The sequence below is a fragment of the Cavia porcellus genome, unplaced genomic scaffold (genome assembly GCF_034190915.1).
Source record: "Cavia porcellus strain 051 isolate PalLab524CR breed Dunkin Hartley unplaced genomic scaffold, mCavPor4.1 scaffold_22, whole genome shotgun sequence".
NCBI lineage: Eukaryota > Metazoa > Chordata > Mammalia > Rodentia > Caviidae > Cavia > Cavia porcellus.
Window position 1 is genome coordinate 12,329,397 of NW_026947505.1, and position 16,647 is coordinate 12,346,043.

The 16,647-nt window shown below is 37.5% G+C and overlaps 1 protein-coding gene across 6 annotated transcripts in view; it reads right to left on the reverse strand.

The window, feature by feature from the left end:
• Window positions 1–16,647, reverse strand: part of Epm2a (EPM2A glucan phosphatase, laforin) — a 177,415-nt gene that overhangs the window by 10,983 nt on the left and 149,785 nt on the right. The window lies entirely within an intron of this gene.

The following is a 16,647-nucleotide window of genomic DNA, read 5'->3' on the forward strand; positions in this document are numbered from 1 at the left end:
CAAAAAGAGCAAAGCATTTAAATGTGGAGCACTTTTTAAAAACATAGGTATCTATCACACTCTTTTAATTGAAAGATAATATCATGTAAAAAAAATCACAAAAATGTAAATATTTTACAATATTTAAATTTGAGACATATCTTTATAATTTATTACACATAACATGCATAATATAGTTTGGTTACTACTTCACATGTATGTATTCGCTCCAGAACCAATGGCTAAATACTACATTTGAAATTTCACTTGAATCATCCCTCCTAGAATTTAACTCAGGTCATTATAGGACATTCAAACAAAGCCGTTAGATAACTATGGTACACATTACTGATGCTCACCAGGATTCTCTTCTAGGAATGGAGAGCTAAACATCCCTCTGTTTCAAAGCTAGACATGGCAAATCAACCATGCTTTGCTCACTAAGGTGTGAGCTGAAGTAACTCATGCCATTCCTGAGGAACATATTTAGTACTGCATGCATGACTCTTGATGCTCTCGATCTTTCCCTACTGTAATGATCACAAAAACACTTTGTGGGTATTGCGCTGCTGGAAGACTGACCTAAGCCATCTGGAATGGCAAGCTACCTTAGGGAGAACAGCTGCACAAGAGAACAGCTCGCTGTGGTAAGCAGTTAGGGCATTATTATTACAGCATAAGTCTGTCTCATTCTGACTAACACAATGCCTAAGCAATAGAGTGCTTGGAATTCCTATTATTCAGGAAAGAAACTGAGTGAGAGATTACATTCTTTGATAGTTCCTCACATGACTTTTGAACAGTGGTTCTCTACTGAGACAACTTCACTCTGCAGATACTTGGCAGTATCTATGGAGACATTTTGGATCTTCTCATTAGGCAGTGCTATGTGCCTGTATCTAGTAGATTAACACCATGCTTGCTGCTGAGACTCCTATAGTAAACATTCAGGTCCCCACAACAAAGAACTATCCAGTCCAAAACAACAGCAATGCCTTGGTTTGGGAGAATAAAAGTGATGCAGAATTCCTGTCTTGATTACTTTTCTCTCATTGCTTAGACAAAATACTTGATGCCAAAATCAGGGAAGGAAAGGTTTATTTATCTGTTTGGAAGATTTCAATCCATACTCAACTGCTCCAAGGCAGAATGGCATGGAGGGGCAACCACTCATGGGGACTATAAACAGCAAGTACAAACAAAGCAAAAAGAGGAAAGACACGAGTTCTTCCCGTGCTTACACTGAATGCCAGCTCCACCCTTGGGAGGGTGCAGCACTCACACCACCAATCAGAGTGCCAGACAATGAACCAATCATGAACACCAGACTCAGCCACGTCCATGATTGCATGAAGCTTTGGAGGTCCATCCAAACACAAACCATAATAACTAACCATTCATTCAGAGAAGGAAATGTGGAACAAGACTAAGCAAATCTATCTGACCTAGAGAATTTGGTTCATCAGTTATGCTGTGCTGACAATAACATGACAGACCATATTATATTTTTCATGTGTATGTATACATATAAAGGAAGATTCCAAGAGTAACACAAAAGTGTTATATTAGGCAAATGTATAGGACTGTATCATTTTTAGTGTGTTAGAACAAAAAGAATAATACCACAAGGCAGAAAAAGGCAGGTTTCTAATGCCAATTCTAGCACAGAATTTCCAATAGCAACTGGTAATGATTTTCTGATGTGAGGTTAAGTTATTTATCTCTAAGATTTTGTTGTGCTTATCTTTAGAAGGATGTTAAATCACAAGAATTCTGCAAACAAAAGATTCAATTAAATAATTATTTGAGTGGGACTAACTCTAGTGGATGTGCAATAAACAAAAGGGTGTTTTGCTTAGGTCAAGTTGTAATTTGCTTATTTTGGCAATTTATTTTGCCTTGTATTATACTGACTCCAGTTAATTTTTATTGCTCTCTATATTCTTTGTTTGAATTCTGCAACTCATCTACTTTGTTATAAAAATCTAGCCTCTTTTTCTTCTTGGCTGTTGTTGTCAAGGTAATTACTAACACAAACACCAACGGACTAATCCTCACATGCAGATATTACTAATCCTCAGGGAAATTTTCTCACAAGATCTGGCACCATCTTTCTAACACTTGAGCTCTCTCTACAGGAGAAGATTAATCTTTTTTGGCAGCTTAGTTTCTTATCTAAAAAGGTTGTTTTTTTTTTTTTTTTATTTTCCTTGTGGAAATACTTATTGAGAATTACTATGGGAAAGTAAAGAGATAAAAGACAAAAGTGAGAAACCCAAGAAAGATTTTATGGTGCTAGAAAGAGAGGCACAGGATCCCAAGGCCTTTCACTTTATTCCTGACACTGCAAAATCCTGAGATGCTCCACAGACCTACTAGACTAGAGCAGGGCCACAAGGAGGACATATGCAGAATGTTAGCGGCTATGACTGACCGGACTTTGTTAGCTGAGCATGGTGTCTTTGCAAGAGTGGAAGTGTCACATGGCCCTGGGTTATCATGTCTTCCCTCTGGCTGTTGAGGAGAAGAAGCACCTGCTTCAGTCTACCAGTGCCATGAGTTTTTTCCAATATGCCCTATTCCTACCAGTGCCATGAGTTTTTTCCAATATGCCCTATGCTAGTTTAGAGCTACCATTAGCACATGCATTCTGGGGTTGTATTGAGCAGCCAAAAGCACCCTAGGCTGGAGGAGAATTGGACACTCAGTTATAAAACCAAGGAGTATAACCTATTGAACAGTAATGAATGTTTTACTGGAAAAAATCTTAAAGTAGATTAGTAAAAGATTAAAAAGAATATCCGTGAAGAGCGAGCTAAATTCCAAATGTTCTCCAAGTTCACTTTGAGTGGTTAATACTTAATACAACTAGTTAATTGCAAATATAAAGTGACTGGTTGATTTTTCACACACAACTTGCATAAACGGTAAAGGCAGTTCACACAAAGAGTAAAACAGGACTTTGAACTTGCAAAATAAGAAAGCAGAATCCCTGAGGGCAGTCCATGCACACAGAATGACATGACTCTAAGAGAGGTGCCATTCTGCCATTTGCTCAGCCCTGATCTTCAAATGTTAAAATGAAAACTAAGAGCAAGCCAAACACAAACAGACCCAAAGTTGGTGCCTTAATGTACATATTTCCCAAAGTACTTTTCTGATGTAAATATGCCTTTAATACACGTCTACATAACTTCATTTTATATAACTACTAATTTATGTATCAGATATTTCCAAGTTTTTCACAACATTATTTGACACTTTTGTCAAATGTGCTAGGAGTTAAGAGTCTATACTTCAGAAACGAATATAAAATGATTCTTCAGAACAAGGTGTTCTGAAATGGGAGACAGAAAACTCTATCTTAAACTCTGAAAACAAGCACTACCTTCAAGGATTGGGGAATAAAATTACAAATTGAATTGCACTGAGCCATTGCATAGGATGTGGAGATGAGGACTGGCCTTGCTGGAAACAGGCAAATCTGTGCATTCTGCTTAACCAGACAGTTAAAGGGCCCTCTATATGCATCCTGTTTCATTCTGTTTTCCAATGGTATACGATCTATTTCTAGTTACAGGATACACTGGAGATAAAAGATGCACAATGTAATTACTAAATTGTAATTAAACTCTAACCAATTACAAGACAGTTATCTGACATCATTAAAAGACTATTTGTAGCCAGGCATAGTGACACATGCCTGTAATCCTAGCACTCGGGAGGCTGAGGAAGGAGAATCTTTGCAAGTTCAAGCCCAGCCTGAGCTACAAAGTGAGCTCAAGGCCAGTCTGAACTGCATAGCGAGACATCTTAAGAAAACAAAATAATTTTTAAAACATTATAAAACTTTTAGGGAATTATTTTATGCACAATTTACCATGTAGTATGAGTTATTTCAGAATTTTCCAGCTGCCCTACTATAGGTTATTTGAAAAATTCAAATTGACCCACTGTGTTCAATCAGTTAACCCAGACTGACGTTCCCGAACCTATTCTCACATTAATATTGCATGAGGTACCTGTATATAGGCACCTATTACCAGGATATATCTCAGAGATACGCTTCAAGGGCCCTGGAGGGAGGATTATGGTTCTGTGTACTTATTGTAATTGTCTTTGTTTAATTTTTGTTTTGTTTTGTTGAAACAGGGTCTCACTATGTAGCCCCAGGCACGCCTCAAACACATGGCAAACCTTCTGTCTCAGTCTCCGAAGTGCTAGCCTGGCTGTTGATATTATTGTTGTTTTAGAAAATTACCAGATTTTTAAAAAGAAAGTAACCAGATTACCTAATGCAGTCAGGTTCCAGACCCACTAAACTGGCAGAGCTCAATCAGCAGGTAAGAGAAGCTTAGTACATTGATCTTTATGCCTTTTGAAAGCTGTGAAGACTTGGAGATGTGAGGACATGGATTTACTCAGGTCTATATGTGTTTAACTGATACCTTTCTCCAGAAGTAGTTTCAAGACTAAAAATGATTCTTGACAATAGAATGAGGAATGGGAACTTTAATGCATAGGTAAGACGGAGAATATGTATCCACATTTTATTATATAGTAACTTTTAAAAAGTCAAACCTAAATCTGTATGTGAGTCCTGACAAATATTTAATAAGGTTATATCTTTTTTTTTTTTTGATACTGGGACTCAAACTCACGACCTCATGCTTGCCAGGCAAGCACTGTGCCACTGAGAAATGACAAACAAATACATGAAAAAAATGTTCAATGTCATTAGTCATTTAAGAAGCACAAATTAAAACAACACTGAGATTCCATCTCACTAGAAAGAATGGCTACCATTAGGAAATCAACCAATAACAAATGCTGGCAGGGCTGCAGGGAAAAAGAAACACTTCACTGTTGGTAGGAGTGTAGACTGGTGCAACCACTATGGAACTCAATGTGGAGATTCCCCCAAAAACTAGAATTAGAGGTCTTATTTGACCCAGCTCTTCTAGATATTTTTTTCAGAAGAATTGAAAACATCATGCCACAGTGACATATGTGCACCCATGTTTACAGCAGCACAATTTATAATAGCTAAATCTTAGAAATAACCCAAAGGGGCTGGGGATTTAGCTCAGCGGCATAAGTACCTGCCTTGCAAGCAGGCAGTCGTGAGTTTGATCCCCAGTACCGATACAAATGAAAAAAAACAAACAAACAAACAAACAAAGAAATAACCCAAATGCCCATCAATTGAAGAGCGTATAAAAAAGATGTGGTGTTTTTATATGGTGGAATACTACTCAGCTATAAAGAAGGACAAACTCGAGGCTTTTATAGGTAAATGGATGTAACTTGGGACCATACTCGTAAGTGAAATAAATCAGACTCACATGTGTAGACATCATATTGTCTCGCCAGTGTAAGAAACTGAAACAGTAAATGTGACCCAAAGGTAAAATAGATATTGTGAAAGGGAAATAAACTGCTCAAAAATAAATAACAAGTGGCATGTGGTAAAGGAGAAAAGAAGGAAGGAGAAAAATACATATACGTATACATATACATATACATATACATATATATGATAGGTAAGATAATTATATTACTCATTCTATTAGTTCATTGAAAGGACAGTTAGTGCTTATGTTGTTTGATCAATTTTACATGTATATATCTGGTAATCTGAGCAGCTATTTTGAAGATAACAATATGCAACATACAAATCATTATTAATTTTCTATTCTTTTGTTTTGAAATTCTGCATTGTTTTGTTCCTTTTTCTCTTTAAAATAAAAATTTAAATATAGTTATATCCCTTAAGTATGAAATCTTATCCAAAAAACTTCTATTTTTTCTACAATTTAACAAGACTAGATTTAAATAAAATCCATTCCAGTACTATTACAGCTCAGCTAAAGACCAAGGAAAATAAAAGGGCGGCTGACATTCTGCCACCTTACTTTCTGGGACTGCAAATCACGATCAGTTTAACCCATCTGAGTCACCCTAGATCTGGCTGCAGGGGTCCTGTCACGCTGCTCTGGGGTCTGCTGCGGCCGTCAGCCCCTGGCCAGCGGCACAACAGCTCCTGGAGCCTGCGAATCCCAGCGCTTGTTCCTCCTCGGCTGTCAGTCAAAGCAGGCCACAGCGGCCAGAATGAGGACATCAGGCGAATGAGAACTCACACACTTTTGCAAAACACCACAGAGCACTGACAGGAGCTGGGTGGAAAGGCCGAGAGATACCGGGCGAACAGACCATTACACAGACTTCCCATCGGAGGCGCCATCAGGCGTGGCCACGAGAAATGGCAGACTAACCTTTCCCTGAAGGTGAAAATTAGCATTATTTTGTGTCTGTAGAAGAAAAACAAGATTAGGGGCACAGCAGGGAAGGTGGAAGTGATGCGTGAACATAGGCTTTTGTTTATTCATCACACCAAGAGGATGCAATTACAGAGTTTTAGTGCCTCCTCCGACCACACAGCACCATCTCAAAAACAGAAAACAGATTTTGCTGAGCCACTTTTCAAACCCCAGCAAAGAATTTAGGGGAAAAAAAAAAATAGTACATTTCCTAATTTTTATAAATTGTGCTACATTTACCTTGTTTAATATTTTATGGGCAATTCAATGTAAAATTAAAATGTGACCTGGCTATTAAGTAATGAGAAGTGAAAAAAAAATCTATCCATCTTTTATTTAGGTCTCATTAGTGAGAAAGCAAAAGAAACATTAAAATCAACCTCCAGTAAGCTTCAAGCTTCACTAGCACATATAGCTTCTTGTGCTAAAAATTTTTCCTCTAGCATCAAGTGTGAAACTATTAATGTCAGAGTTCAACCTCAAAAGGGTGCTCATAACAGGCTTCAATTAAGACAGAGTAAGTGCTCAAAGACAAATTCCAGTTTGGAGAGCGATCCTAACTAGCTGCCTCTGTAAAGCATAGTTCTATTAGTTTGCTGTGGGTCGCACACTATGTGAACGTACAGCACATGCTAATTTCTGTAAGTGCAGTTAGATTTTTATATTTTTTGGATGTGCTATATATTTTATAGCCAAGCAAAGCAAATAATTTTGACTGTTTTTACTGCCTCTATTACTGGGTGCCATACATCTAATTAATTAATTATGAAGGCCTCTTGTGGGTTAATTGTGTCCCCAAAACATTCACGTTAAAGTCCTGATTTTCAGCTCCCGGTAATGTGACCTTAGAGGCAGGGTCACTACAGAAGCAATGAGTTAAACTGAGTCAGACAGGAGGCACTAACACAACCTAATGCAATTAGTGTCTCTCCAAGGAGGGGGAAAGGGGATACAGACATGGGAATGACACAAAATAAGGATACGGAGGAGGTAAGACAGCCATCTGCATGCCAAGGAGGGCCTGGAACACATCCTTCTCCCTGCCTACAGAAGGCTCCAAAGCTGAAGAAGCCTTGATCGGAAAGTTTCAGCACACAGAAGCCTGAAGTATACAAGCCCTCTTGTAGGTTACCGAGCTGATGGCACTTTGTCAGGGCAGCCCTAGCAAACTAACAAAGGCCTGAAGGTGTAGGTTTAAAATATATAAAATGTATCTGTGTAATCATCCAGACTCTTCTATAAGTAAACTTGAAACACTTAGCAGATGTTTTTCACCGTTTTCTCCAACATGTGGAATTCTACAGACACCACAACCAGGTGATTGGGGTGCCCCAAACGCTCTCAACACAATGATGCCCACCCTGTTCCTCACTCACGTCCCAAAGGTGGAAACTGATCACCAGAGCGCCCCTCACGTGGTGGAAGAGACCCCGCCTGCCTGGACCATTCACCTCTCCATCTAAAGTTCTGAGGCGTCACTTGGCATAAATGCAGGGCAGCGTTCGGCCCCTTTGCAGGGTTTCGAGGACAGACAGCAGTGAGTGGACAGTCACCTGGAATGTGTAAGAGCAGACTCGCAGACTCACTGCTGAGATTTGAGCTCATGACTTCATGTTCCTCTCATTTTCTATTTTCCTCTCTCCATTCTTTCTCTCTCCTCACTCCTGGCTCTCCCCTTCTCCCTTTCCTCTCTCCATCTTATAGTGGGTGTGTGTATGTTGGTTTGAGATAGGCTCTAGCTATAGAGTTCAGACTGGCCTCTAACTCTCAGCAATTTTCCTGTCTCAGCCTCCTGAATGCTGGGGTTACAAGTGTGCTCCATGATGCCCCACTCTTATGGTGTTAGGGATCAAATGCAAGACCTCATGCTAAGCACAAGCTATAGTCCGGTCCACTGGCTCATAACACCAGAAGACTCTTGATTCCCAGACTTTGACCTTACTTATGAGCATTTGTAGCCCTGAAATTTGATTCATATGCAATACTAAGAAATTACAGTGATTCCCATGAGCTAGGGTCCTCCAAGTGGAACGCGAAGAGACTCAGCAAGAAGATGAACCACACCTTCGTCTGAACCAGCCATCGCACAGACTGGGAAACCAGAAGAGCATCCCCATCCCATTCTAGATGCTTCCACGGTGACCATGACCAGAAGAATCAATAGAAACTCCACGTTAACTGTAGGTAATGGTTGAGGAAAAAGGAGGAATAAAAAACAACTTCAACTTTACTAATAGAATAGCATAATACATATTTTCTTCAAGCCACTCCCAATAAGCCAATAACTACACATTTCTTTATTACATATTTTTACAGGATTTTAGTTGACATTTTATTTAATAGACATAATGTTGATGGCACCCAAATACTGAAAAGCTGGATGATATCTAGGTATTCATGCATGCTTTCCTTTCCCCTTAGTCTTTATTTCTATTATTAAACAGTTACTAAGGTAAGATTTTGTTGATGTAAAAACTGTGCATACCAGATATGTAGTCCATCAGTTAACCTTAATTCATATCAAGAAACTGTCTACTGTGAACTGGCACAAAATGAAGCAAATGTATTTATTTACCCAAGCTGTGACATCTTTAACCTGTACATCTTTACTTGAGCTCTAGAACAAAACTGAATTTAACAAATAAGACAGAAAATGAAAAATAATTTGATCATTATTCTTTTTTTAAATGTCAATGACTCCTTGGTTGTCAACTAATTATTTGATTTACTAATGGAATTCCTAATGTATAGAAAGATTCTATTAAGTATTTTGAGCAATAGTAGGCATTCTCAAAATTTCCTCAACAAAAAACTAGTTCGGGATAGTTGCATGATTATTATTCATCTAGTGATTATTATTCATCAGTGCTTCTCAAATATCAATATACAAATATATTGTTCAGGAATCAGTAAGCTGATTACCTCCTCCGTATCCTCAGTAAGTCTGAGGTGAGCTGAACATTCTGCATTTTCACAAGATGCTGTGCCATAACAATGCTGATAGCCCGTGAGCCACACTTTAAGCAGCAACACTCTAATAATTTAATCTAGATCCTATTATGCATCACGATAGTTTGTTATCATTCATAATGTTTAGGTCCAGTAGGAAGTCAATGAAATAAAATCCTGCAGCTAAAGTAAGTAAAAAGACAAGCACTTCATCTCTGTCATTGATGCTGATATAAGAAATCTGATATTAGCAAAGCAGAGGAACACTCTTTTGAAAAATCCTGCAATTGCAGAATTTTTTTTTTTTTATCATCAGTACTCACGACCATGTGCTTGCAAGGCAGGCGCTTATGCTGCTGAGTTAATTCCCCAGCCCCTATTGCAGAAAATTTTAAAAGCTTTTAGGCCACTTTTTTTTTTAAAGAGAAGAAGCAAAAAAAAAAAAAAAAAAAAAAAAAACAGGACACAAAATTTCAAAACAAGATAAAGGCCTCTTAGTTTTCCTCATGAGGAATCTCGAGGAAACCAAATGGTTGTGTTTATCCAATGACCTCCATTGGTTATAAAACATTCCTTTTTTTCTCCTTATGGATACTTCTCACTGGCCTCTAGATAAGACCTAAAATTCCCTTTTGTGCTATATAAAAATTGTGATTTTTTGCATATGGATGCAAAAAAAGGGGAGATAAATGTAAGGTTTGACATTTATGGATCACCAAGGAATGTACATTGTTGGAACACTGATGAAATTATCAGTGTTACAGTCAAAAAGGTCATAAAGTAGGTAAGTTTTCAGAAAGACAAATGATAAATACCTCATCTCCCCTATGAAAAATGAGTAGTCATCATGGTAGAAACAAGCCAGATGCATAACTAAAAATATGACACTGAAAGCTACAAAATCTGTGGGCAGTTCTGCTTCTGTCATTCATCCTGGAACTGGGGCACAGAGAGTACTTCACACTGCCTAGAAGAAATCATGGGCGTCACTGATGTCTCCTTGACATGGCCAAATGGAAAAGGTCTCTGCCATTCAGTGGAAAGGCATGAACGTTTAATACAGTCACACAGAACCTCAGTAACAGTGTGTGACAAGCTTCAACTTGTTCACTGGCGTCAGTCTGGGGTGAGCTACACACAGAGGAGGTGTGTTTTAAAGTACACCATAAATCACAGATCACATAAAAACAGTATGGAAATTTTAAACATCTATTTCAATGGAATTACATGATCATGCTACTTCAGATTGCAGCTTTTCAAGAAATGTCATTGTAAGAGATGAAACTTGGGCCTGTGGTTATGATCCTGAGTGAGTTCGGAGGTCTTAAAGGAAATCATCCATTTCTCCTCAGGCAAAAAACAACATCAATCAAGGTCCAACACCAAGGTGATATTGACTGCATTTTTTGACTGTTATGGAATTATATAAACTGAGTTTGTACCCAGGAACACTGCTACAAACTCTAAATATTATGAGGCTTCACTAGAGCATTTAAGAAATATATGTATAGAAAATGACCTGGAAAATGGGCAGTTTCATCCTGATCATGACAGTACTGTGTCACATATTGTCTGGCATGGAGATTCCTGTCAAATATAAACATTATGATGATCCTCGACCATCTTATTCACCAGATCTGCCATCATGAAACTTCTTGGTCTTCCCCAGAGTTAAAACAATCATGCAAAGTAAATGTTTTGAATTATGACACTGAGGCATCCATGACAGGACAACTAAAGACACTCATTCTGGAAAGAAGACTTCTAATAGAAAGTGGCAAAAACGAGGAGACAGGTGAGTTTAAAGTAATGGAGAATATTGTAAAGGATTAATGGTCATTTACTGAAATAAATTTTAAAAATTTGAACATTCACCATTTTTTAATCAAGTCTCACAATATGTACTCCTTTAACAATATAAATGATTGATAGTTCCTATCAAGAAAATTCAGCCCAGCCACCAGAGACCATCACCTACCATGCCCCCCTGGCACAACTGCTACATCACAGAGGCTATTTAATGTGCAATTCCTTTCTATCTCTGTCCTAAATTTCAGCACTAGGTGATCACGTGTGTCTTTTGCATCACTTCCGTTACCCCACACACTTCTAGCTTATTTTTACCTTGCTTCTATCTGCTTCATAAGCTCTGTGCTCTCTACATACATTCTAAGTGTGGTGTTTAGAATTACAAACCTTGGTGACTCTTCAGTTTATAAATTACTATACATGTCACTATCTTCCATTGATTTAACAATCATCTATAAGCTGGTAAATGGTGAAACTGTCACCTTTGGCTCAGATTTTAACTCTGAGGAAATTCTTCGTTGAATGTCTCATAAGTACCAATAAACTCATACTCACCACCTCCCACTGTTTGCTCCAAACCCACGAATTTTTCTCTTTCTCTCAATATCTGCAAATTGTGCCACAAGCCACTCAGTCACCTAACCCAGGAAACTTTACTTGGTTCCTCTCTCCTTCTCCCCTTCCCCTCAGTTAAACTGTGACTCCCCAAACAAGTAAATCTTTTATATACTTGTAGGTTCTTTCCCCCCAATAGCATATGGCATCTCCAATACCACTGCTTTCCGTCAGACACTCAACACTTTACATACTGTACCAACAGCATATGTGACCTGCTAGTTTGTCTTCTATCCACACTTAGATTATATTTCTAAAATGCAAATCATGTATTCCTCTGCCTAAACTTCTGAGATGACTACTCACCACTCTGAATGAAGTCCCAACTCTCTGACCTAACCCTTTGGAGTCTGTCCCCCTACAGAGGTCTCTAACTCTGTATCAACACATGAATCCCGTCTCCAGTTCAGCGGACACATACATAACTCTCCTAAAGTGTCATCTACTCTTTTCCTGACTCTTCTGCTGCTTTCCTCTTGGAAATAATTTACACTGCCTGTGTGTCTGATTAAGATAACACCATCTTTCCAGATTCCCATAGACTCTCTGAATTCTCCCTCTGGGTTCTCATGAGATCTCATCAATACCTGTGAGAAATATGGGTCTAGATTTAGTCTTCAACATGTGGAAAGCCAGTTTTTCCAACACATTTGTCAAAGAGGTTATCTTTCTTCCAGTGAATATGTTTGGCTCCTTTATCAAAGATAAGGTGGCTGAATGTGTCGGAGTTGATTCCTGCATCTTCTAAGGTATTCCATAGATTCCTGGGTCTGTTTTCTTTCCCCAGTACATGCTGTTTTTATCACAGTAGCTTTCTGGTATAATTTCAAATCAGGGATTGTGATGTCTCTTGCCTTGCCTTTGTTGCCCAGAACTGCTTTTGCTATTCAAGGTCTTTTCTGGTTCCAAATAAATTTTAGGATGGTTTTCTCTAATTCTCAGAGGTATGCTATTGATATTTTGATTGAAATTGCATTAAATCTGTATAACAATTTTGGGATTATACCCATTTTCACTGTTGGTTCTTCCTGCCCAAGAATAAGGAATATATTTCCATTTCCTAATATCTTCTTCAGTCTCCTGTTTGACTACTGCAATTTTTAACATATAGATCCTTTATTTCCTTTGTTAGACTTGTTCCTAATATTTCTTTTTTTTTTTTTTTTGATACTACTGTGAAAGATGAGGTTTCCCTAATTTCTTCTCTCTCAGTGGGTTTGCTATTTTTGTACAGGAATGCTATCAATTTCTGAGTGCTACCATTTGAGTGCTATCAAGTTTTGTATGCAGCTACAGTACTGAATTTGGTTATTAAATCTAGAAAACTTCTGGTGGAGCTTCTGGAGTCTTCCATGTAGAGTATCATGTCATGCACAAATAATGATAGTTTACCTCAATCCTTTTCTGTTTTTATTTCTTTCATGTCTTTTTCTTGTCTAATTTTTTTGACTAATGTTTCCAGAACTATATTGAGTAGGAATGATGATAGTGGACATCATTGTATTGTTCCTGATTTTAGAGTGAAAGATTTCAGGTTTTGGTCATTTAGTATAATGTTGGCTATTGGTTTGTCATAGAGAACTTTTATCATATTGAGATAAAGGCCATCTATTCCAACTTCCTGTAAAATTTTTATCATAAAATCAAATTGGAACAAAGATCTAAATATTACAAAAGCACTAAATCTGGAAGAGAGAATAAACAGAACTCTGGAATTCACAGATGTAGACAAAGACTTCATGAACAAAGCCCTGACTCCATGGGAAATACTATAAACAATCAACAAGGGTGATCTTATTAAAAAGTTTTTCACAACAAAAAAAATATCAACAAAAAAGTGGAAACAATGCTCAGAGTAGGAAAATTTTTTCCAGCTGTTCCTCAGATAAAGGATTATATCTGAATATATAAAGAACTAAAAAATATCAGAACTCCAAAATTTAAAGACCCAATCCAAAAATGAGCATCTAAAATGAATCAACATTCCCAAATAAAGAAGTATAAACTACAAGTAAGTAGATGAAAAACTGTTCAATATCACTGGTCATTTGAGAGATGAAATTTTTAAAAAACACAGATATTCCATCTTACTCTAGAAAAAATGGCTATTATCAAGAAACCAACCAATAAATAATGCTGGCAGAGCTTTGAGGAAAAATGAATCCCTCTCCCCCTGCAGAATAGACTGGTACAATCACTGTGAAAATCAGTGTGGAGATTCTTCAAAGAACTAAAACTAGTGGTTCCATTTGACTGGCTATTCCCTTTCTTGGTATCTTCCTGAAAGAATTATAAACATCATACTACAGCAATATATGCACACTCACATTTATAGCAGCACAGTCTGTAGTAGTTTAACCATGGAAGCAACCCAAATGAATCAATAAATGAATGAATAAAAATGATGTGAATTTTTTCTACAATGAAATACTACTCATCCATAAAGAAGGATAAACATGAGATATTTCTAGGTACATGGGTACACACTGACACTATGCACTGAAGTGAAATAAATTGGACATACATATAAATATCGCATTATTTCCTGGTGTGAGAGACAAAGATTAAATAAGAACCAAAATGTGTAATAGATATTGTGAGATAGGAATAAAATGATCAACAGAAAGGTAAACAAAGGAGGAGGGAGGCAGATAGAAGGAACAGAAGAGAAAAACATGAAAGAAGGATAAAATAAAAACAAAGCTTTGTAAGTGAGGTGCAGAAAAACGGTTGAAGGGAGGGGATGGGAAAATAAGCAAGATATATTATATACAGATACAAGTTCCCTATGTGAATTTGCTCATTATGTATATCTAAAATGTATCAATAAACTTAATTTTTAAAAAAAGATACGTGCAACCCCACAAGTGAGTAGTTCATGCTCCTGCTTCTCTCTGGATTACTGATTTCCCTCCTCTGTAACCTGAGCCTCGTTAGAACAAGAACATTTTATTCACCACTATATCCCCAGAACCTATCACTGTATCACTACAGGATTAAAAACAGTAAGTGGCTGAAAGAACAAATGAACGAATGAATGATAAACTGCAGGAATATCTTTACTAGCTCAAGATAGTTTAACTGGTTCATTCAACTGTCATCGACTGCACACTTACATGACTTTCACAAAACTGTGTTTAAGATACTTTTAACTATAATATCCCAAGGACATATGCGTCAAATGATTGGTTTAGCTTAGCTCAAAAATAATAATTTTCTCTCCAGACATATGTAAAAGCTGTTTTTAGCCTTAATATGTAACTCTACATTTCCTTTTTTGCCTTAACTGCCAGAAAACTTAAAGACAAGTTTAGTGTTCAACAGTAGTAATTAAACTGTCTTAAGTTCCTGGTGAGTTTTATTTTATTTGTTCTATCAGTGGTCTATTTCTATCCTAAATTCTACTATACATGATTGATTTTCTAAAGTCGTATATTATAAGTAAATTATATATTTGTAAGTAGGTGGAGAATGCAGTCCTTCAAAGTACTTATTTGTTCCACCTTCATTACCTTCTACTAAGAAAGCCACATAAAAAATGTACAGCTACCTCTATTTGACCTGCACTGATTCACAGCAACCTATAGATTCTCTCAGTCTTGTTCAGTTTGTTTCTGCAGCTATGAATGTCAATCCAAAGGTCTCACTCATTTAAAACTGATGGAGTATTTTATCTGTGAGGACAAAACAGATGATCAGCAATAATAAATCTCCATTCATGCTTGGAATGTGGTTGCACATTTATTAATTATAACTGATGCCCATGAGCATAAGTTTCAAGTTGGTATTATGCAGAAATTTAAATCTTAGCTATTAATGTGATGGCCACCACAGCAGAGAAAACTGAATGACAGTCTAGAACCAGTGCTTCCCACTGGAATCTCTTCTGTAATGCTTCTGCCAGGTCCTGAGGAAATCAGCATCTCTAAGGCAGCAGGATGGTACAGGGCATTGTTTCTAAGCACAATGAAGTGGTCGAACATACCATGAGGTTTAGGGGTCACTAACTTAGCCTGAGAAAGGGCTCAGAGTTGGTGGTAAAGAGGCGTAGCTCGGCATGGCTTGCTAATCAGAATGTTAAAGGAAGAAATCTACTTTTTCAAAATCAAACTACGTATTTATCCCATTGAAATGAAGCTAGTTATGAAAATCCAAACTAACAAGGTATTGGAATTAGAGGTGGATTCTCATTTTTAAAAGAATTTTATGCCTTTTTGAAGGATCAGTTTAGCTACTTCTCCAAGTCCCAGGAAGTCCTAGATAGTGATTTATAGATTCATCTCAGTTATTAATGAGGCTTGTGATCTTTGAAAAGTCACTTGACTCCAGGCTTTGTATTGGTAATGAGAATCGGTGCAGGAAAGTTCTTCTCAGTTCTCACAGCTGTCCAGATGGTACTCAGAGGATGGCAGCTTACAGCACAGACTTTGAGCTCAGCTCCCAAGTTTGAATCCCAGCCTACCTATACTATCACATTGGGTGGACTTCTCAGTGTCTCAGTTTCATAAAGTAAAAATGGGATGAAAATATTGCATACCACAGGGGTGGGTAGGATAAGTGATAAAATATATATTGTAAAAAAATTATATTAATTCTGGACACCTAGCAAGAACACTTAGAGCACCAGCTTTCAGTCTATTTGTGACAGTGAATCTTGACTATCAACTTGGTTGGCTTGGGAGCTGTGTAGGGGATCAGAAAAGCACATTTCTGGGTTATCTATCTAGGTCATAGAAGCATGATCTTGGTGTCTATATCTGACCCCTTACTTCTTCCTCTCTGGCATTCCATCACTGTACTATTTCCTAGCCTGCACAACTGTACTGTCATATCCTTCCACCGTGTTTCTGCCTTGTGCCAGCCAACCATTGAATGAAACTGTCAGTTAAGTTAAACTTCTCCTTTATATTGTGGATTTCAGGTAGTTTATCTCAGAAATAACAAAGCTGATGAGAACACTATTATTAATTCTATT